At 45.1% G+C, this 23,451-nt stretch overlaps 1 protein-coding gene across 1 annotated transcript in view; it reads right to left on the bottom strand.

Moving 5' to 3' along the window:
* The window catches only part of PLXNA4 (plexin A4), a 507,966-nt gene that overhangs the window by 207,775 nt on the left and 276,740 nt on the right, over positions 1-23,451 (bottom strand). The window lies entirely within an intron of this gene.

Genomic DNA, 23,451 nt, shown 5'->3' with positions numbered 1-23,451 from the left:
CAGTGGCAGGGGACAATGAGCAAACTCCTGGACCCCAGCTGGCTGGGACAACCTTATCTATTCAGCTTGTTCATCTGGAGCTGGCTAGTATTCCCAAACAAACCTTTGGAGGACTTCTGGAAAAGCATAGCAAATGCAAACAAATGTAATTTTCCCAAGAGGGCAAGTGCTGCCCAGATAATCACACAACTCTGCACAAATAAAGCTGGCAGTGATTTCTGTTCCAACTCAGCAAAGTGGAGGAGAACTGCTGGCCAGAGGAAGTCCTAGGTCTCCTCTTAATTAATTGATTTGTTAATTTTGATACCTAGCAATTATCTCATCGTCACCTGATCAGTGTCTGGTTAAATAACAAAGTCTGGAAGACAAACAAGGAAAGGCTCCTGGGGCAGCAGAGAAAGCTGATGAAATTAGGAGCAATTTATGCTTCATAATCCTGATCCTGCTTTAATAAATGGTTTCACGCCAGGTAAGGATCCTGTTGGTGGCATGCATTGCTGTGTCCCCACACAGAGGCAATCCCAGCAAGACTTCCAAGAATCCTGGCTGACAGTCAATTATTTACCTGATTAGCAGATTCCCTGTTAAGCTGCATATCAGGTATTTATCACTGAAATTAACTTAGAGGAATGAGTGCAGAATTGCAAGGAATTGCTGAAAGCCAGCTGGAGAGACACAGAATAAGATGCTGCTTGGATAAAACATCTGTAACTCAGTTTGTCCTGGACTCACTTCCTTGTGGCTGATCCCATCCCAGAAATCCAGAGGACCCAGCTTAGAGAATTGCTTGTGCTGAGTCAGATTATCACAGAAATCTGTGCGTTTCTGTGGGTTATCACAGAATGGCCTGGAAGAACCTTAGAGATCATCCAGCTCCATCCCTCTGCCATGGGCAGGGACACAGGGAACCTCTGGATACCAGATCCAGGAGGATGGGAAGAAGCACAGAGCAGTCAGAGGGGAAAAAGAGAGATGAGCATCAGGGAGGGCAAACAGCTCAAGACAGCACTAGCAAGGCCTGAAGGCCAGGAGGTCAGTGAGGTCCAAGGATGAAAATGAACAAATGAACCACTGGCCTGATTTTCTGCATTTCCACCAAGGTCGTTCAACACAGTGGGAAACTGGGCCACATCTGTTCCACTGACAGAAGGGGGTTTGTACTTCTGATTTTGTGGTGTCTTTTCTGCTCTAAGTAAAACCAAAGACTTCCTTCTCCCATGAGAGAGTTTTTAGCTGTCTCCTACCTACTGCTGAATTCCAGAGCTCACTGATCATCAAACAACCCTTCCCCCCCCACAAAAAGCTGCCCATTAATGATCTCTAGGAAAAACAAATCAGATTTTGCTCCTTGATTTGAACCTAAACTGGCCACAAAGCCAAAAATTAAGATCAGCTGTGGAGAAGTGGTCAGACCTACATCAGCATATTGTTAGCCAGGGGCTGGTTGAGTCCTGGATTAGTAAAACCACAGATCCACAGTGGTGAGAGGCAGCTGAGAGCTCCTGACACCTCTGTGCCACACAGAGCTGGCCCTGGGTGGACCTTGGAGTTAAAACTCCCCAGCCCTGGACTGTGGAGCATCTGGTGTGCAGATCTCCCTGGTGCTAATTCCTCACAGATCAACCTTCATTAGAGCAAATACCTGACAAGTTACAGCTCCTGCATTTCTTCCTCTGAGTTATATTTAGTTTGATATTTATATTCCTGGTTTAGCTGTATCCTTGTGTTTATTCCCCCAGGCCTGTGTTACAGCCAACTCCAAAATGTTGATATGCTCTAGGTGCTGGTGACAAGATGTAAAACCTGCAGGGCTGCTTTTGCAAATGCTGTTTGCACAAGTTTTGCTGTCCCCACCCTGGAAAAAGGCTTGCTTGCATTGCTTTCCTTTAATTTCCATTTGTTCAGTTCAGTAAAAATATCATAAACCAGTAAAAGCAAAGGAAAACTGTGTTTTCATTGGTTTTCATTGGTTTCTCCTCAATTTTCATTGGTTTCTCCTCTTGCAACATGGTATAAATGTGGATTTCATCAGCAGAGCTGACACACTGTGGGGCAAAACTTTAGCACTATAAATTGTATATTTGAGTGCTGGGCTCATCCAAAACCACCAGTTTATATGTCCACAGAAGTTAAGTTAGACTTTGGACTTGTTTACACACAAGCTTTATGTGAATTTAATTTAACCTAGCATATTTCAACCAGAATTTAATTTCAACCAGCATATTTAAACCTGAGCACGTTGTTCATTGACTTTTATTCCAGTTTAAAACTTTATTTTGTGGGTTTTTTTTTTTTTTTTAGCTGAGCTACTGCTCTGAATCATCCAACAGCAGCTAAACAGACATAGAAACTATGAATAGATAAATAGAACAGCACCATAAAAAATGCTGAGCACATCTAAACACACCAGTTTAAAAATGGACCCTGGAATAAATCTTGAGTGTCTGGATTTTAGTGTGGCACCTAGGAGTGCTTTGAAAATCTCTTACTCTGCTTTCTCTTGAGAAAAGGATGGAAGATTCCATTCAGCTCATAGCCAGAGCTGCTTGACACTGATTCCCTGGAGAGAAGGAGCTGGGAGCCCAAGTTCAGCATGGCACTGTGTGATCACACTATTTTCAAATGGGCATCAACAGAGGAAGCCAGTCCTCTTCTGCTTAAGGGATCAGAAAAGAATCAGAAGAGACAACAGAACAAGATTCTTTGGGCAAATCAGGCATTTCTGGCCATCCTGGAAGCACTGGCATGTGCATGTTGTCCCATGGCATTAGAATGAAATCCCTGGCTCCCAGCATGTTTTAATGCCTGATTCACCATTTCCCCTGTGGGTTTCTTTTTTATGTGTTCCCCTTCAGGCTTAAAATCTCCTCTTCTGCATGAAAACACCTCCAGGACTAAAAAAAATTCAGGGGCAGCAATGTAAGAAACAAGGAGGAACGTGCCCCACAACACGAGCTGACATCTGCAACACATGGAAAACTCATCCTTCCCAGAAAACTCATCCACAGAATGTTGGAACCCTGGCTGCTGGGAATTTCAGACTTTTCTGTGCTGCCAGGCACTGACCCCCAAGAGAACCCTGCACTGACCTGAGGCCTGGAGAAGCTTCCAGAATGGAATGATGGAACTGGGATTGTGGGTGTGCAGTTTGGACAGGAGTGTGTGAGATCACAGGGGGGGAAACTCAGAGTTTAAGGGTTTAGAATACAGTAATAGATATAAAGCAAGATGCAGGTTTTGAGGCAGTGCTGCTCCTTCTTCTTGACCTTCTCCTCCATGGGTTTGGGTGGTTTTTGTGTCCTTGGATTAAAAAGTCCCCATTGCGGGCACGGGTGGTTGGTTATTGGGTTAAAAGTGAAAATAATTCAGGTGTCATTTCTTAATTGGACAGTTTATCCTTAAAAGGCCTTGTAGAGAGAGAGAGAGATGGGGCTCATTCCATCCCTCCACCTTCCACTATCCCAGGTTGCTCCAAGCCCCTTCCAGCCTGGCCTTGGACACTTCAGGGATACAGGGGCAGCCACAGCTGCTCTGGGAACCCTGTGCCAGGGCCTCACCACCCTCCCAGACAAGAATTTCTTCCCACTATCCAAACTAATCCTTCTCTCTGTCAATATAAAGCTATTGCCCCTTGCCCTATCACTCCATGCCCTTGTCTCAAGTCCCTCTCCAGCTCTCCTTTGAGGCACTGAAGGTCTCCCCAGACCCTTCTCCAGCTTGAATTCCCCAACTCTCTCTGCCTACCTTCATAGGAGAGTCTCTGTTTCTAATCTAGATTGAGGTGTGTGCTTCAACCACACGAATCCTGCAGAAATGATGTTCAAGTACACATTAGAGACAGTGCTGCATCACCCCTGTGCCAGGCATGTGCGTGTGCACTGTGCCCCAGATCCCCTGCAGTGCCCAACACTGGGGGATACTTGACAGGACAAAGTCCCCTAAAGTGCTGTCTGGTAAGAAAAACCCAATTTAAATATGCCCATGTCACCAACAGAGACACAGTTTGACATTTCCACTGCCTGGAGGGAAAATATTTTATGCAGCTGCACATTAGGTTTGTCAAACAAGTCAAGGGAAAAGAAGATCCATCTTGCATCTCATCTCCAGGATGGGGATGGCAAAAGCAGCAGTCTGGAAAGCTCTGCATGCATGAGACACTCTGAACCTTCACTCTCTGTCTCATTCCTTCCAAAAAAATGTTATCAGCCATGGAGGGAGGCAGGAGAACAGGGAAAAAAAAAAAAGGCAAGTAAAAGAGGAAGTTATGAATGTGAATATAAGCAATGGAAATGAAATAACAAAAGGACAAAGCTGTGATCAGAGCAGCTGGGTTGTCACACTGGCCCTGACAGTGTTGATTGTCTGTCTTCCATCTCATCCTTCGCCTCCTGAATGTCCTCTCTTCCTACAATGACTGAAGGATTGGTGCTCTACTGCTAGAAATGACCTTTTCTAGCACAGACTCCAGGGATGTCCGTAGGAACTCAGACTGTGTAGGTCCAACTCCCATCTCAAGCTGACCAACCATTTCCAACCCATCTCTTGCTCCTCTTTATCTGTGTCTTTGTGTATAAAATGTTAAATAGAATTGATTAAATTGCCACCTTTTATTGGATCAACTCAAAATTGAATAAATCATGTGCAGTTTTGGGCTAGACTTGAATATCCACAATGTTTTTTTTTCTCCATTTCTTTTGCAGACATTTAAGCTGATTATTAGATCTGCTACAGGGTGATGCTTCCATTTAACTCATTTTCTCTAAACACATTATCTGACTTGTAGATGTAGAAAAATCCCCCCACATTTTTCCTGTGGCATATACAGGCTATTTATTCCTGGTTTTCTTAATTATTATTCAAAGTAAGTGCTGGCTGTGTGGCATTTTGGCATGTGCTGCTAGGATGGACTTGTCTATCATGAGCAGAATTAAAACCCTTCCATAGATGCAGCATCAATAGATTTAAGATCCCTTCGTGGCTGAGGTATCCCAAAGGAAAATTATGAAATTTAGTAGTAGGTGATGCCTGGAATATTGGGCAGCAGCAGGGGTCTCTTCTGTAGGATCCACCACTGAACATCCTAGGAAAAATAGTGGAAGGTTGAAAATGTTGACAGAGGGTTGTTTAATTCACCTTGTTTGGTAAAAAGAGACAGTGGAGCGAGGGAGGTTAAGTCATGGATAAAGCCAGACACGCCATAGATGGGAATTCAAAATTCATAAAAATAAGAGCATCTTATGGTCTATGGAGTATCTTAGAGGGGGGTAGGATATCAGCCTCCAAAATGTGTTGCCTGTGCCACAATCAGAGACCCAACATCCACTCCAGTGCCTCTGATGACCCTTTCAGATGGACAATTGGCCAGGAATGCCAGACTTTGGCTCCTGGTAGGGTGAATAGAGAGAAACAGTCCTGAAATGTGTGGCTGTTTTGAGGAGAATTCTGGCATTTCTGTGCTGCTTGCAGGGTCTGGCAGCACTGAGGAGCAGCAGGCTGGGTTGTTGACTGTCCCTTAACGTTATCACAGTTGCTGTGCCAAATATGGTTTGGGACCACAGAGGGATTGGAGAAATTCCTGCAGGGTTTGATCAAGAAGCCCTGTCTGGCCTGGTCTGTGTGTCCATCCAGGACACAGCAGGATGCTCCCTCTGGGACAGCTGTCCTGCAAAGGCTTCTGGAGTTTGTTGGAAAGTGACCCAGGACTGCTCAGCTCGGTGTGAAATCCCTGGCATTAAATGGCATGGGCAGCACCATCCCTGCTTCTGCAGCAGATGGAGAGAATTCCAGGCCAGCCTCTGCTTTGCAAACACTCCCAGGAACAGCCTCCCCATCAGCAATGCTGCCACTGACTCACCACAGCATCCCAAACTCCACAGCATGGCCAAGCACAGACTGTGGTGTTTGTGGGGTCCCCAGGATGAGGTGAGAGATGAGAATCTGACTCCATGTTCTCAGAAGGCTGATTGTTATGTTATGTTATATTGTGTTATATTGAGTTATATATTGTATATTATATTATATTATATTATATTATATTATATTATATTATATTATATTATATTATATTATATTATATTATATTATATTATATTATATTGTATTATATCGTATTATATCGTATCATATCGTATTATATCGTATCATATCGTATCATAGAATGCTATACTAAAACTATACTAAAGAAAGAGAAAGCTTAACAAGAATGAATAATAAAAAACTGTGACTGACTCCTCAGAGTCCGACACAGCTGATGGTGATTGGCCATTAAGTAAAAACAATTCACATGGAACCAATGAAACGATGAGCTGTTGGTAAACCATCTCCAGACCACATTCCAGAGCAGCAAAACACAGGAGCAGCAATCAGATAATATTGTTTTCATTCCTCTCTGAGGCTGCTCAGCTTCCCAGGAGAAAATCCTGGGCAAAGAGGATTTTTCAGAAAATGTGACAGTGACACCAGACCACAGAGAATGTCCTTGTCCCCATCCCAACCAGCTCAGGCTGCACCTCAAAGGTCAAAGAGGCAAATCCTTAGGTGTGAGAGATAAAATCAGCCCTGCTCCTGCCAAAATATGCTCTGGGCCATCCCTCCTGGGAAGGTGGTGGGGAGATGGTGGATTTGAAAGCTCCTGGTTGTTCAGAGCTCTTGCTGTCCTGACACTTTGAGTGCTGGATGAATGTGGGGTCAGAGCATCCTCCCTGCAGAGGAGCTGCAGGATTTCCTTGCAGATCCACCACCAAGCACACACAAAGCTGCTCTCATTCCACCCCTACCTTCCCCACCCTGTGAGGAGTCCCTGAGCCATGATCAGGGGCTAATCAATGAAGACACAGCCCAGGAAATGTCACTGACATATTTCCTGAAAAATCTTTTTACCAGGATCTTTTCTCCTGAGAAGATGGGAAGCTTCAGCTTCTCCATGTTTTGCTGCTTTGGAATGTGATTTGGAGAATTGTTTACCCAGCAAGTGGAATTGTTTTTACTTGATGACCAGTGACAGCCACCTGTGTGGAGGCTGTGAGCAATCACAAGATTTGTTATCATTCTTTCTATTCTTTGCTAGCCTTCTGATGAAATCCTTTCTTCTATTCTTTAGTGCAGTTTTAGTATATAATTTTCTTTTAATATAATATATATAATAAAATAATAAATCAGCCTGCTGAAACACGGAGTCAAGATTCTCATCTCTTTCCTCATCCTGGGACCCCTGCAAACACGACCACAAGGGATCCCCATCACTGAAAGTTGTCATTGTCACCTGAGCACTCCTTCCTCCACCTCTCTGCTGCAAGATCTGAGCTTCTCCCCCTTTCTGAAGCGTTTTCTGCAGGTGTAAGATACAGCTCTCGATAACCTCAGCACTGCCCATCCCTCCCTGAAACTGGACCTTTGTGATGATGACAAAAGCCAGTCAGGGACACAAACAGTTTGGCTACAGGGAACAAAATTCTTCCTGAAATTGTGTCAGAGTGAGGACAGTGCTCCCGCCCCATCCCACAGGGCAGCCAAAGAGCTGAGATCCGAGTAGGCTCTGGGTTGGGCACCAGAGCTCCCCAAAACCACCAGGAAATTTGGGTTTTTACCTTCATTCTGTGGTATAATCTGACCTCTGCTGCTGAAAACATCTCCCCATGCATACCATCATTTATTTGTACTAATGGGTTAGCACTGGTGAATTTATGGAGACAGGTAAATGAGAAGAGTGTTTTGCAGCACTGTAACATTTTTTAACCTATTCTCATCTTTTCTATCCATATTGTAACTTCCATAATTTTTAAAGTTCAAAGAAAAAAATCAAAGTAATTCTCCAGGCTTGCAGGTGGCCAATGCAGCATTCCAAGACCTTTCTTCCTATTCTTTAATTTGACTCAAATCAAGAGCTTTCCCTGTCTGGCTTTGTCCACTTAGCTGCACAGAAAAGGCTCTAAAAATGCATTTTCAGGCCAGAGAAAACCCTGTGTTTAGAGTTTCTCTTGCAGGATATGCTCCTTTCCCCCCACAAATAAAACAGAACAGCAGAATAAATTGAATTTTCAATTCCAGCCTCAAAATAACTCTTGTAACAACTTGCTGCTGAACCAGGTGTCTGAACACTCAAGCCAACACCCCAACATGTGCCTGCACACAGAACCCAACTCCCAGCCCCTCCAGGGTTCCTTCTGTGCCAGTTTTCTGATCAAACTCACTTCAGGAATCATCAGTTTCATCTTCCCTCACCTACATCAACGTTTTTCCCTGTGCCCATGGTCATTAGAGGCTTTTGTAGCTTTTTGCTCCCTCTAGTTCCCTCTTCAAAGCCAATCCTTTCATTCCCACTCCATTGTCGTGGGAGGACTCGGGACTTTTGGACAAAGGAAAATGATAAATTTCATTGCAATTCATCTCATCCCCTTCCCTATCCACTGGCCCAGAATGTGGCAGGAGCTGTGATGCTGCAGGTCAGCACTGGAGGCTGCCTGCCCTCCAGTTTACCTGAACATTGCATGGAATTAATGGATAGCACAGGAAGAACAAAGTGCATCCCTACATCAAGGGAATGCCATAAAAATCACACAACTCAGTTCTTTCAGGGAAAAAAAAATCTCTTTTTTTTTTTTTTTTTTTTTTGTCGGGTAGATCAGTAGAGCTTACAAATCATCCATGCTTCCATATAGATATATTTGGAAACTACTATTCACCCCAAAATAAATCTCTTTGCTGAGCATAAAACCACCTGAGGACACACAGTAGTTTGAAATAATCTTATAAATATTAGGTGTCTTTGTCTCCTTATCATTATTCATCTCCTGGTGCCATGAAAGCACATAATAAAAATAATCATTAAAAAAATGTTAAGAGAGGACATTATTTGGAAGAACAGGGATCATTTAAAAGCATGACCTGTCAACCCAAGGGTGCAGCCAATGGAAACTGGGTCAAAAATACAGAGCAAAAGTGTTCAGTGGGCACAGGAAATAATGTCAAACACTGGGAGGATGTTGAAGCTGTACAAGGACAGAAGTTAGAGGAAAAAATTATAGTAAACAAATTTTCTCTTGTTATGTCTGCCAGCCCTCAGAATAATATAGGAACTGGGATCAAACTGAAATTTGGCTATTTCTGGGTTTTTTTCCCTTCCCCTTACCAAAAGGACATTAACGAAAAACAATGAGAATGGTTCAAGTGGTCTGTAAAGGAAAATATAATTTCATTTTCATCTCCTGCAAGGAAGGGAAAGAAATGAACTTCTATATATAAGAGAGGAGAAAGTCAACATGTCTTTAAACAATAGCTTTCAGGACAAAATATGCATCCAAGATTGGTTGTTCTCCAAAGTGGTTGAACATAGACTCTCCCTTTACCAAAAAAATCCTTCAAATAGCCCAACTTTGTTTTGTCCAGGGTTTTCTCTTTCCAGAGTACAATGAGGATCCCCCAGGGAGAGCAGAAACACACTGAATTTTTTGAGTTTCTGCAGAGGGGAAATTCCCTTTGCACCCAAAGACCAGAGCTGGTGGTTTGCATGCTGGAAGCAGAACCTTGCAAAGCCAGGCAGGGCTTGTGCTCTGCTTTTCCCAAAGTCAGCTCCTTTCCATATCCAGCAGTCCCACAGGACACCAGCAGCAGCAAGGCAAAGCTGAGCCCGCACAGGCCTGAAATCCATCTAATTAGTCCACCTTTCCAGCCTGCTAATGGTGAATCCAAGCTGAATCCCAACTGGATTTTCCAGCAGCTTGGCTGTGAGAGGAGCCTGCTCCCTTCTCCTTCTGTCCTTGAAGAGGAGAAAGCCTGGACAGACACTAAAAGAGTGACAAACTGTGTCTGGACAGATTTGTCCTGCTTACCTAAGTTGAGTCTAGACAGAGGACAAATTAAATCACATTTATCTGCTCCTGCTGCTTGTCAGACCATCATTCCCACTCTGCTTAGCTGGACAGTGTCACCCTGTCCTCTAGAGAACCACACCAAATGAAGAGTCATGGGTAGAGCCAACCCTGTCAGGATGGGGAGAAATGTGAAAATAATAAGTCTTAGAATTATGGGGCTTGCCTGGAAAAAGGTGGAGCAGCTACAGCTCCAAGAACTCATCCAGCTGCCCTTTTTTTCCAGAGGGAGTTTTGCAATGACTTTGTTTGTCTTGGGGCTGGACACTCAGCACCAGTGCCCACCTGGGTTTGCTTTCCCTGTCCCACAAACAGGTACAGCACAAACACATCCCACACGCTCACAGGTACAGGCAGACACAGAGCTGGGGATAAAATTGGATGTGTGAAATGCCTGTGGCTGTGTGCAAACAAGCTGTCCATGCTGCCTCCCTGGGGAGCACAGAGACACAGGAAGGATCCTGGGGAGGATCCTGGGAAGGATCTGTGGAATCCTGGTACGGACAGCTAAGGGAGTGAGAGAGGTCACAGCATAAAAATAACTCTGCCAATGGAGCCTCAGGTAACAAATCAGATGAAAATCGTCATCACAAAATCATCCCAGAATGGTTTGGGTTCAAAAGGACCTTAAAGATTATCCAGTTCCACCCCCCAGTTCCCTCCCCCTTCCCACTATCCCAGGTTGCTCCAAGCCCCATCCAACCTGGCCTTGGACACTTCCAGGGATCCAAGATCATCCAAAACTTCCTGGGCAAGAAGAGGTGTTTCCATGGTAGACAAAAGTTTAGTTGAGTTTTCCTTGGTGTGTCTCAGTTTCCTGGAAGCTCTTTCCATCCCAGCACAAGACACCAGAAGAATACCAAAGCCTGAGGTTTGCAGCCAAAATTCCAAATGGATTTGAAGGATTGTGACTGGTTTAGGTCTATTTCAATTCTACCTATAGAGCCTGAGGATCCAGTTATAGAGGTGAAGCCATTAAATTTACAGGCATTTTAATTCCAAGCAATTATATAAACCCTATCTGCTTGTAGAGAAAGCCTCCCTGTGTCAGAGCTAATATTAATTTTAAATCTCCAACCTTTTCAAATTAATGTGAAACTGTAAGTTTCCACATTCTTTGATTAAACATTCTGCTGTGTAATGACTACTTTATTATTTCCCCCCTCCAAATTACTGATTGTTGTCTTACATTACAGCCTCATCGGTACTTATTAAATTAACAAGACTTTGAAACACTTAATGAATCAAAACTCATCAAGTGTTTCCAAAGTTAATAACTAATCTAAAGATTCTTTTTTTTTTTTCTCCTCCTGCACTCTATATCTGCATGTGAATTTATACATTCCCCACACAATCGCTGAGGTTCAGATGGTCCTAATCTCATGAAAGATTTATTACCCCATAGCTCAGTGATTTATTCAACGTTTGCTGGAGCAACACGTAGTATGTGTGAGGAAGGAAGGGAGGGAGGAGGGTCTCTATTTATTATTTCATTTCCAAGCCTTATTCCAAGTTCTTGGGACCTCTCCATGTGTGTGTGTGTGTGTGTGTGTGTGTCTGCAGACTGGAGCTGAATAACAAATTTGTGGTTGTTAAATTGGGAGTAGAAGCTGGGGGTGCAACAAAGGATGGCTGAAATCCAGGGAAGAGTGACTGGATAGTGACAGGGACTGAATAATGGAGAAATTGGTGCTCTGTGTTCTAAAATGTAAAACCAAAAGGAAAAGTATTTTTCAGGATTGTGAAAAGGCAAAGATGTTAGGAGGACAATTAATGATATAGGGGAGATGTGCTTGGCAGGTTTTTGGGAAGGGTATGAAGGTACAACACAAAACCTAGGAAGAGAATCAGTGCAACAGCATCCTTATTCTCAGGCTGTTCAGCCTGGAAAGGAGAAGGCTCCAAGGAGACCTCAGTTCCTCTTACAGGGCCTGAAGGGGCTCCAGGAGAGCTGCAGAGGGACTGGGGACAAGGCCTGCAGGGACAGCACCCAGGGAATGGCTCCCAGTGCCAGAGGGCAGCCAGGGATGGGATCTTGGCAATGAGGAATTCCTGGCTGGGCTGGGATTGCCAGAGCAGCTGGGGCTGCCCCTGCATCCCTGCAATGCCCAAGGCCAGGCTGGACACTGGGGCTGGAGCAGCCTGGGACACTGGGAGGTGTCCCTGCCATGGCAGGGGTGGCACTCGAGATTTAAGGTCCCTTCCAACCCAAACCATTCTGAGGTTCTGTAAGGTCTTTTGAGAAAAATCCCTGGAGCAGAACCTGTTCCCGGGGAATAGCTTGGTGAGCAGAGCTTTTCCAGTAATCCACTAACTCCAGTTATTCCAAATAATTCAGTAACTCCAGCAGAGATGTGTCCCTGTGAGCAGAGCACAGGGAAATGCCCTTCCTGCTCACCTGCACCCACAGAGAGGGAGGGCTGAGAATGGAAATTACCAGGATGTGAAAGGGAAAAGGAAATGCAGGAAAGGGAAGAGGAGCAGCAGAGAGCTGGCAGGATGGCCACAGCAGCACATTTCAGGCTCCAGCACCAGCACAGGCCCAGGTGCTCAGCTGCCCATATGGAGCCTCCTGCAACTCCAACAGGATTTATGCTCCGTCCATATAAATTGCATCTCTCTGCCAACAGTGTGATAAATGTACCCTACAAAGCTCCCTCAGGCCCCACTACCCTTTTCCCCCTGCCCTGCACCATCTCTGTTCTCAGCTACCTTGGGGCAGCTGGATTTGTGATTATCCACTCCAACACCCCATTAATCTCAGGCTCCCTTTTACACGTGTAGGGAGAGAAATCTTGGTGTAATGACAGCGCTGTAAAACAGGGAGCCTGAAGTGCAGAAAGAGCTCAGCTACAGGGGCTGTGAGGAGAGACCAACAGAGCAGGCTGGGAGCAGAAATCCAACCCAGCCATATGGGGCTGGGTGACAAAACCCATCAGGCGGATACAGGAGAGGGGAAATTCATCCGCAATTTGTGCAGCAGCAGCTGGGACCCCAGAGTGGCCTTTTAACTGGATTTTACACCAATTCTCTCTGATGCATTGTGAGGAGAGAGGCAGGCGCAGGAGGGCCGTGGTTCAGCCCTGCAGGCAATTGTGGAAGAAAATGCAATTACATCTGGCTGCTGAACTTGCCCTTGCCTTCCCCTGGCTGTACGAGCTGTGCTCCCGCCTGGGAAAACATCCATGCAAAAGGAAGGGATTGGGATAGATGGCCCTGCCATTCCTATCAGTGACCCCGTGCCCAGGCTCCCTATTCCCTGGAAAAAATGGTCATGCTGTTCTAACCACAGAGTTCTTGTATTTGTGGGGTTCCCAGACATAAAAGGAAAGCCCAAGGATATTTAATTCAGGGATCATACAAATTAATAACTTTTAAGATTAGAAGGGACCATTACATTATTGTATTTGCTGGGAATGTCCTGACAAAGGCAGGAAGGATGAATCTGACTCCATGTTCTCAGAAGGCTAATTTATTATTTTATGATCTATATTATATTAAGAATACTATACTAAACTATATTAAAGAATACAGAAAGGATACAGACAGAAAGGTAAAAAGATAATAATGAAAACTCCTGACTCTTTCCAGAGCCCTGACACAGCTTGGCTCTGATTGGCCAATAAATCAAAACAATTCACATGAAACCAATGAAACAATCACCTGTTGGATAAACAATCTCCAACCACATTCCAAAGCAGCAAAACACAGGAGAAGCAAATCAGATAATATTGTTTTCCTTTTTCTCTGAGGCTTCTCAGCTTCCAGGAGAGAAATCCTGGGCAAAGGGATTTTTCCAGAAAATATGACAGTGACACAGAGTAATTGCAATTGGGGCAGGTGGAGCTTGGCTCAACCACCTCTCACAGAAGACTCTTGTCCCACACTCTGGAGACATTTTAGAGCAGTTTCTCTACAGACTGCCCTGGAATTCCACCCCTGAACTCCTCACTTCTCCTGCTGCTCATCAAAGTGTGGGAGGGTGAACATCCCATGGCCAGGTGTCACAGGAGCCACCACAGCTGGAGGACAAAGCAGAGGGAAGATGAATCCTCTGTCACAATCCACCCAGCCAGGCTTCCTTCCAGAGGAGTTAGGGCTTGCCTCAGGAGGGGACTGGAACCAAATTCACCCCCAAGATCTCAACCACATCTGCAGCACACTGGTTTGGGCATGAAAATCCCCTCTGTCTCTTTTCCCTGCTCCTCACAGCAGTGATGGTGTTCCTTCCCTCCTAGTGAGTTAATTAATTAATGCACGTAACATGAATTACCACTCTCACCTTCCCTGCTCCGGTTATCCCTCTTTATTATCCCTCTTTATCCAGAGCCTTCTTTTGTCCTGAAACACCAAGATCTGGACTGAAACAGGGACAAACTGGAACTGAGCTCCATGTCAATAATTTAGCCATGTTTCCTTACAGATTCCCAAATAAGAGTGAAGTCCTCACATGCCTGGTGCTCAGCATTTTTATCATGATTTTATCATGATTTTTATCATGACATGTGATTTTCTGAAGGTCAGAGATGAAGTGACACATCTGCCTTTCTGGCACAGTGTCCTCACTGCTGGTGAGATGTGAAACCAGATGTCCTCACCTCCAGGCTGGTGTCTCACCCCAGAGATTAAACCCCTCCAAACCCAAAGCTGTCTTACTGAGGGTTGAGCAGGAATTTGGATTTGGAGCCCGCCAAGGAGGCAATTTTGAGCCAGAGGCAACACAGAGCCCTCCAAAATACCCCAAACTGCCAGCAGTGTCAAGTAGTCCATAAATTATCCTTGAAGCCTTCTGGTTTTAATCAGTCCCAGTCCCTGATTACTCTTGGAACGTGACTCCAGGCCCCTGCATGGAGTATTTATCTTGCATTAATTAGATTAGAAAAGCAGGGGTATTCAATACACCAACTAATCAAGTCAAGGGATCAATACAGCACGTGGCAGAGCCTTCCAATGTCCTCACTCTGTGAGATGACAATGAATCTGTTCCAGAAGGGGCTCAAAATAACCATTGGAGACTTAACAGAGGGGAAATCTGAGCTTTCATCTGTCTCCCCACTTGAGAAGAAAGAGATGGAGCTGGGGTATAAATAACCATCCCTGCAAGGCAGAACTGAGCACTAAAACACAACTCCAGGTCTTTGGCCAAGGTGGAAGGGTAGCCAGGGCTCCAGGAGCATTAATTACAGCCAGCCAAGGTGCCTGGTACCCCTGAGGCAGCAGCTCCAGGGCTTGTTGTCAGGAGGGTTTTCTCATCAATCTTGGCATTGGGGCTGGAAAGAGATGACCTTAAAGGTCCCTTCCAACCCAAACCATTCCATCATGCCTCCATGGAAATGGGTGATCTGGTTTAGGAAATCATGTTGGACAAAATATAAGGGTTAGAAAAAATGGGCTGAAACACAAGACAGAATCAAGTGAGAGCTCTCCATCCTCACCTTATTATTGCTATAAACAAGGAACCAGCATCCCTCTACCCAACATGACAATTTAATAGCATGTGGAATATCAGAGAGCAGCTACTGATTTAACAACAACTTCCTTTCTTCGAATAACTTCTTTTCTAACAGTGATGAAAGCCCTGGAGGGGAGGAGAGGAAAGCAGGAGATGAAAAGGTTGCTTGGACAGTCTTTCACATTAAATCTGTGCTTGCAGCTCAGGGGCTCTGCTCTACCCATCCTTGTCAGGGGATGGCTTGTGGGTGGGAACAGCTCTGCAGACTGTTCTTGTAAGTCCTGAGGAGCCCACAGGGCTTCACCAGACAGGCTCTCAGCCCCCGTTCAGTGCTGATGTGAACTCGGGGTCACCTTTCTTTGTCTTTCTGTCTTTCAGGCAGGACTCCCCCCCACCCTTCAGCCCTGTAACATAATAAACAGTGCCCTGAAATGCTCAGTAAGCCCATTCCTCCATGGGTAAGTCATCATTGCCTGGAACAGAGCAGGCTGCACTTCCATCATCTGCTGATGGCTGCTGCTAAGTAATTTTTTTTTTTGCCTTAATTTATTTTTGTACTCCTCATCAAATAACTCAGTATTGTCATGGCCCAATGGCTAAACCATAGAGCACCAAAATTGATGAGAAAAACCTCCTGACAACAAGCCCTGGAGCTGCTGCCTCAGGGGTACCAGGCACCTTGGCTGGCTGTAATTAATGCTCCTGGAGCCCTGGCTACCCTTCCACCTTGGCCAAAGACCTGGACTTGTGTTTTAGTGCTCAGCCCCACCAGTTCTGCCTTGCAGGGATGGTTATTTATACCCCAGCTCCATCTCTTTCTTCTCAAGTGGGGAGACAGATGAAAGCTCAGATTTCCCCTCTGTTAAGTCTCCAATGGTTATTTTGAGCACCTTCTGGAACAGATTCATTGTCATCTCACAGAGTGAGGACATTGCTGGGAAATGTCCTGATGAAGGCAGGAATGATGAATCTGACTCCATGTTCTCAGAAGGCTGATTTATTATTTTATAATTCTATGTTATATTAAAGAATACTATACTATACTCAACAGAAAAGATACTTACAGAAGGCTACAAAGATAATAATGAAAACTCCTGACTCTCTCCAGAGTCCTGACACAGCTTGGCCCTGATTGGCCAAAAAGTGAAAACAACTTACACCAGAATCCAATGAAACAATCACCTGTGGGTAAACAATCTCCAAACACATTCCAAAGCAGCAAAACACAGGAGAAGCAAATGAGATAAAAATTGTTTTCCTTTTTCTCTGAGGCTTCTCAGCTCCCCAGGAGAAAAATCCCAGGTGAAGAGAATTTTCCAGAGAATGTGAATGCCACACACAGGGACACCTTCCACTAAAGTGTGGAAATAATGCTTCAAACCTAACTCAGAGACTATCCTTCACTGAGAAATTCAGTGAGGGTGAAGACTGTGCCACCTGCCTCAAAAAGATGGGGAAATTGTTCCCATCACTCACTGTCTGGAGGGAAGCAGAATTTGTGCGTAAGCAGCATCTTTGTAAAATAATTAACTTTGTTCCTCCTCTTCTGAGCATTTGCTTCACAGGAATCCTGACCAAAGGGGCTGCATGAAGGGAAGTCTGGCAGTCATCTCCTCCATGCCCCTGGCTGGAGCTCCATCCCAGCCCTGCAGAGCTGGATGTGCTCCCTCCTCCCTCTGCTCTGTCACACACAGAAGTTGTGCAGCATCTCTGCACATTGAGCTCCCACTCCAGTTTAATTTTCTCTCTCCCCGTGCAGCCCGCAGCAGTTGGAGCCTGCACTGAGATGTAATGATCTCCTGTTTTTGTTCTTGTGAGTCAGACTCTGCTCAGTACAAACCTCTGAGCTAATCCCAGCGTGAACAGCTGTTTCTGGCAAAATGAGGGACAACAGGCAGACAAAGCTGCTCTGGCTGTTTGTTTCCTTCTTCTTCTTCAGGAACTAAATCTTCCCAGTTAAAAGTTCTTGAGGACGTCCATTAAGTTTATTGAGCTTGCAGGAGGTCTCAGCTACAGCTCACTGTTTTGTGCTGGGCTGTTTAGGGCAAGGCTGCAAACATTTAACAACCTGGTGGGAGGGGAGAGAGTATTCCAGTTGAAGGGTGAGGTTGTTTTTTTTCCCCAGGAATTATCATTAAAAACTAAATGCTCTGCAGCTGGAAACATGGTGAATGTCAGAGAAGAGATTTCAGTAGTCACAGTCACTGAAGGCTCTGCTTCCATTGGCTTCCATGAGAAATCTTGTCAGAAAAGGCTGGATTAACAAGATTTGCTGTGACCAGGGGTTTATAGGCATTGAGAACGAAGGAGCTCCTTTTCCAACTCCATTTCCCTTAACTAACTGTGTGGATCACATGAATACACAGGGCTAGGGAGGAGATCAAAACCCCAGATCTGATCTTTGTTACAGTTTTCCATAATGAAAAACTTCTCTGGTCTCTTCTCAGCCTCCAGCCTTGGGAGGAGATGGAGAAGAGGTGGTGATGTACCCCAAATTCCACGGCAAGTACAAGCCTAAGGCAGAAATCTCCAGTGCCTTGGTCCCTTCTGCTCTCTGCTTTCCCTGTCAAATCCCCCCAAAAAGCAGGAAAAATTTGCTTTTTCTTTCACAGATGTTGGGAGAAAAGGGATGATGAGGGGCATGCACACGCCAGGGTCACCACATGGTGTATCCTTCTAACTCACTCTGCTCTTACTTCATCTTTCCTTCCTGGGAGCAGCTGATTTATCTTTATTATCCTCCTCTGTTGTCACTGTCATTAAATTTTGTTGAGCCAAGAGACTCCACTGTGTGCTTTAGTAATTCGATCAGAAGGGAGGGGAAGCAGAGCTGAGGTAATAGGCAGCATGGAAGAGGTCAGGACAAGCAGCCAGTGGCACATTAAGGGGAAATACAGATCCAGCTTTGCTTGGAAATGCTGATCCTGGAGCGTGCCTGAGCAATGGGCAGCAGCAATCGGGAGCAGCAGTGACCCTGTGCCCCTCTGCTTTGGCTGCCTCATCTCCCTAAGACCTCATCTTGCAGGGATGTCACATCCCAGGCTTTACTCTGGCTTTACCAATGCAAACCAGCCCCTGGAATCAGCAAGGGAGGAGCTCAGGCAGTGCTTTTCCCAGCTCTCTGTTTTCCACTCTGTGTGAATTTGGGGGTGTTTCATTTTAAGCATCAGCCACGACACGAGCCTGGTGGCACAGCAGTCGTTTATCTCTGCTATTTTATTGATGTGCCAAGGTTTCCCTGCTGGGAGGTGTTGTGCCCTCAAATTGGGCCTGGCTGGGATGGAGTTAATTCTCCCAGATCCCTCTCAGTGCTGGGGACTGGCAGATGGGAAGGTGTTGGTAACACTCCAGTGTTTTGGCCACAATATCAAGGCTGTCTCTCCAACATTTCCTCCTCAGCAGCAGGCTCGGGGGGTGGGCAAGATCCTGGGAGGGGACACAGCCAGGATAGCTGTCCCAAACTGACCAGAGGGATATTCCAGACCATATGGTGTCTGCTCAGCAATAAAAGCTAAGAAAAAGGAGGAAGAGGAGTTGGATTTGTTAGTAAAATATTTGTCAGACATACTGAAGTCCTCCTTCCTGAGAAGTGTCTGGACATCACCTGCTGATGGAAAATAGAGGATAAATCTTTTGTTCTCCTTTGCTTCTGTGCACAATTCTCCTTTCTGCTTTATTTAACTGCCTTTATGCTCACTCACCAGTTTTTAAAATCTCATTTTCTGTCCTGTTGAGGAAGGGAGTGATGGACTGGTTGGGTGGAGGGCACCCTGGTGTCCACCCCAACCCTGCTGCACACGTGGAGTAAAAGACATTCAGGTCCACATCTAAATGATGAGAGCGGCAGAAAATTCAGGGAGAAAGGAGCTTCAAGGCACTGGAAATTGAATAGATTGATCTCCTACAGATCAGAATGACAAAGAGAGAAAAGAGAAATGATTTACCCCAGAGGTCAGTGGCAAAGCCCTGTTTCTGGAAGGCCAGGCCCAGCAGCCTGGTTGCCAATGCAGGTTGGATGAGACCCTGGGCTCCCTGATCTGCTGCTGGGAAGTGTCCCTGCCCATGGCAGAGCTTGGACTGGATGAGCTTTAAAATCCTTTCAGCCCAAACCATCCTGTGATTCTGTGACTCCACAGGTAACCTCAGCCCCTCAGCTACAGCAAGAAGATGACCCTGAATGTCACTTTTTTGGTGTTTCTAAGGCAGACCCTCAAAAAGCCCACACAGATGAGGGTTTTTTTGTCATTTTGTTCTGGGTTTATTTTCCCTAGTGTCTCATTTCACTGGGTAATGTTATAAAGTGCCTTGTGGTCAGACATTTCTGTCCATGCAGCCACCATGGGTACTCACCTGGAAAACTGCAATTGCTAATTATGCAGCCACATAAAATCATATTATTATGGTCCACAGCACAAACCCCACATGTGTTTACCCATACAAAGAGGACACAGTTCATCTGGTGTGTTTTAAATGGTTGTTTAGATTGAAAAAAAAAGCTCACCAGGAGCCCCAGTGACCACCAGTGACCAGTCCTGCTCTGGAGAGAGGTGTCAAGAATCCATCATTTGTGTTGGATGATGAAGGGAGCCTGCACATCCAAAACAGAGGGTTTCATGTCTTTTTTTTACAAATATTCATCTGGATGACCTTTAAGGTCCCTTCCAACCCAAACCATTCTATGATTCATGTACAGATAGAAATTACATCTCTTTGCTGCTGTTTCTTGCCTTCATATGCACATGCTCTCCCACAAATGCAAGTACACACACACAAACTTCATGGACTCCCTGAAAAAAAATAGTAAAAATTATATAATGAGAATATAGACAAGATGTCCCAGATCCCACATGTGGCACTCCAAGCTATCTAAAGTCTGGCACAATAAACTGCAATTTCTTCAGAATAAATTATTTATTAGTTTTAGAGGCTTTTGGAGTTTATTTTCTTTTTTTTTTTTTTTTTCTTGAAGCTCATAAAGGCAACAATGAAAAATTACTCAAGAATTTATTCTTTCTGCATGCTGGGAGAAACATTGTGTGTCTCTGTACATATGCAGATATAAAGCAGACCATGCTGTGATCTTATGTTGTTATGAGCACACTGCAAGTTCCTGCACGCCACAGAAAGAAGCAAACTGTCATAAAAATTAAAGGAGCAGTGCAGAATTGCAGTATTTTTGTGGGCACATAAAAAGGAAGAGGTCCAGTTTGCTTTGGATGCTGGAAATGGCTGTTCACGTTCAGGTTATGGAGCTGATTTTTGCCAGATGATCTCCTCTCTACCTTCAGGCACTGAGATGCTGTGCTAGACCTGGGACACTGCCCCAGAGTGTGACAAAATGCTCAAAATGTGATTAGGGCTGCCCTAAAAGGCCACTGTGCACAAAATTCCAGTGGAGACCCCATTATCCCCCTAATTTTTCCCTGCAGTTTCCTCTCTGGCCACAATCCTAACCCTGCCCAAAGGCTCCCTGTGGTCCCAGGTTTGTTGGTAGCAACACCAGAGTGGATGTGCCAAAATCTCCACAGTTTTGAAGTTATTTTTCAGTTTTACTGCTCTCCTGCAGCTCTGTTATTCCATTCACAGGCCATGCCCAGCTTCCCCACTGCACCTCTACCAAATCGTGATAGCACCTTTGAGGTTCCATTTATGATGATAAGTGGAGATAATTTACATTTTCTTTTTCCTTCAGTGTGGTTTAAACTTTAAGTCCATCTTTAGCCGTTTCTAGACCCTTAGCACTTGATCTGGGCTTTTTGTTAAATTTATCCTCCTGTTACACAGAAGCCTGAAAGCGTTCAAAAAATGCATGGATGTGGCTTTCAAGGATATGACTTGGTGCTGGGCTTGGCAGTGCTGGGTTAATGCTTGGACTTGATGATCTTAGAGGGTTTTTCCAACCCTAATGATTCTGTGATTTGAAGAACAACTTTACTTTTTGAACAACTTTTTCAAAAAGAACAACTTTGTTCTTTTTTGAAGAACAACTTTATGCGTTGAAGCACAACTGCAACGTTTAACAGAATATCCTCCAGCATCTAAGGATCAGCAGCTGAATCAGTGCAGTGCCCAGAAGGTCAGAGGAGGATGGAAATAACCCAGGGGATGAACAAAATTTTAGGAACAATGTCCTGATCCCTACTGCAATTTGTCCATAAGAACCAAGCCAAGGAGCTTCCACAGACTCAGCACCCCCAGGGAGCCATTCCCACAAATTCCCTGCTTCCCTCTGTGCTTGATGCACTCTGAGAAACAACCCCACAAATGTCCTTGAAGGGCTTTGCCATGGATCACTGATTTTCCTAATTTCTCTGGAGTTCTCTGTCAGCACTTTCACCTCTGGCATCCCCAGACACATTTCTTACAGCAGTGATGTGGGTTTGGGTCTTTAAAGCCTTGTAACTGAGGGCTAAAATGCTTTAATTAATGGGAGATTATGTGCAGTCATCCTGACACCCCTTGATGTCTGAGCCACACTGCTAATTCCAGGTGGGTCATCTCCCAGTGTGGGATCTGTGTGCCTGGAGTGTGATGTGTCCTTCACAGAGAGCCTGGGAGCCAGAATAGAAGAAGGTGAGAAGAAAATCTCAATAGCTGATGTCATGGTTTGACACTGGTGCAATGCCAGTGCCCCCATGAAAATATATTCTCCTTAATGGCTGCTGTGAGATGTGACCAGAAACAGAGCAAAGCAGGCTCCAGCTTAGGAATAAAGGAAAAAACTTTATTAATTTACCATATATTGAAAGGGAACACGCACAGGACTCAGGATGAAAACCTTCCAAAACATTCCTCCTCCTCCTCCTCTGTTGGAATTCAGGACATCCCTCTGGCTGTCCTGGACTGCCCAGACCCCTGCCAGGGGGCTCAGAGACCCTGGCACAGAGCCCAAGATGCCCCTGTGGTTTTCATTATGACCCATGGAGCAAATTACCAACCTTAGATGAAGATCTGCAGGCCACGACAGTTTAAATAGAATGATAGTGAATTTATCATGGGGTGAAAAAATAGATTTTTGGGGTTTTTAGAATGGGGATCAGGAGGCAAGATGGAGGAATTTGGGCATGTCCAGCCTTTCTCCTTCTTCTTCTTCGTGGCCTCCATCTTCTGCTGTGATGGTGGCACTTTTAGATTGGTTTAGAGTAGAAGCTCACTGTCTAACATAGGTGACAGGTATTGGAAAATTATTGTAAATAATGTACAGGTAGTTTTTAGTATAAAAAGCTAACACTGTCCCAAGGATGGGCAGAGTGCCTCTGTCTGTCCTGCTGAGTGGATTTGGCTGGACAGGAGAAAAAAAATTATAGATAAGAAACAATAAACAACCTTGAGACTGAGAAATGAAGAGCTCTGACTCCTTCTTCGAGTGCCAGGCTGGGAAAAGAGACTTTCTAACACATTTCAAGGTCACTGACCAGCAGAGAACCCTGAGACTCCTCCTCCCAATTTCCACCACAGCACAATAAGATAAAACCTTAGATTCTCAATCCAGTTACCACCCCTCAGGTAACCAACTCCCAGTTCATCAAGGACAGAGGAGTCCCTCTTGTACCACAGGCTTCCCCAGGAAGTTCCCCAGTTGAACCTGCTTTGCCCTATTTCTGGTCACATCTCACAGCAGACATTAAGGAGAATATATTTTCATGGGGGCCCTGGCATTGCACCAGCATCAAACCATGGCACTCCAAAGTAAAGCACAGCTTGAGCTTGCCAGAATGTTCGGTCCAAGCACTCAGAGTTAAAGCTGAAGAAGTGATATAATTATGTGACTTCTCAGAACCCATTTCTGGCCATTTTTTGGGTGGCAGACCCCAAAATCATCACTGTTCAGGCCACCTGAGATGCACAGAGCAACGACCTGGGCAAGCTCGGGATGGAAAGAAATGAAAGGGGAAATGCTGCACCCTCCCAAAGGGAGGAGAATTCATTCCCTGGGGGGAAAAAATGTATTTATTGCCCAGCAGAGACAAGGTCACGTGCTGCCTCTGTGGCAGAATTATTGGAATAATTGTCAACAACCTGGTCTCTGCTTTGGGTGTGAGCTTTGGACAAAAATCTGAGCTGCTCCTTGGTGGCAGAGCCAGAGTCTCCAACATCTCTGTAAGGATCACAGGGAATCCTGAGGAGGAAAAA

The sequence above is a fragment of the Molothrus ater genome, chromosome 5 (assembly GCF_012460135.2).
Source record: "Molothrus ater isolate BHLD 08-10-18 breed brown headed cowbird chromosome 5, BPBGC_Mater_1.1, whole genome shotgun sequence".
Taxonomy (NCBI): domain Eukaryota; kingdom Metazoa; phylum Chordata; class Aves; order Passeriformes; family Icteridae; genus Molothrus; species Molothrus ater.
This window is presented reverse-complemented; position numbering and strand designations above follow the sequence as displayed.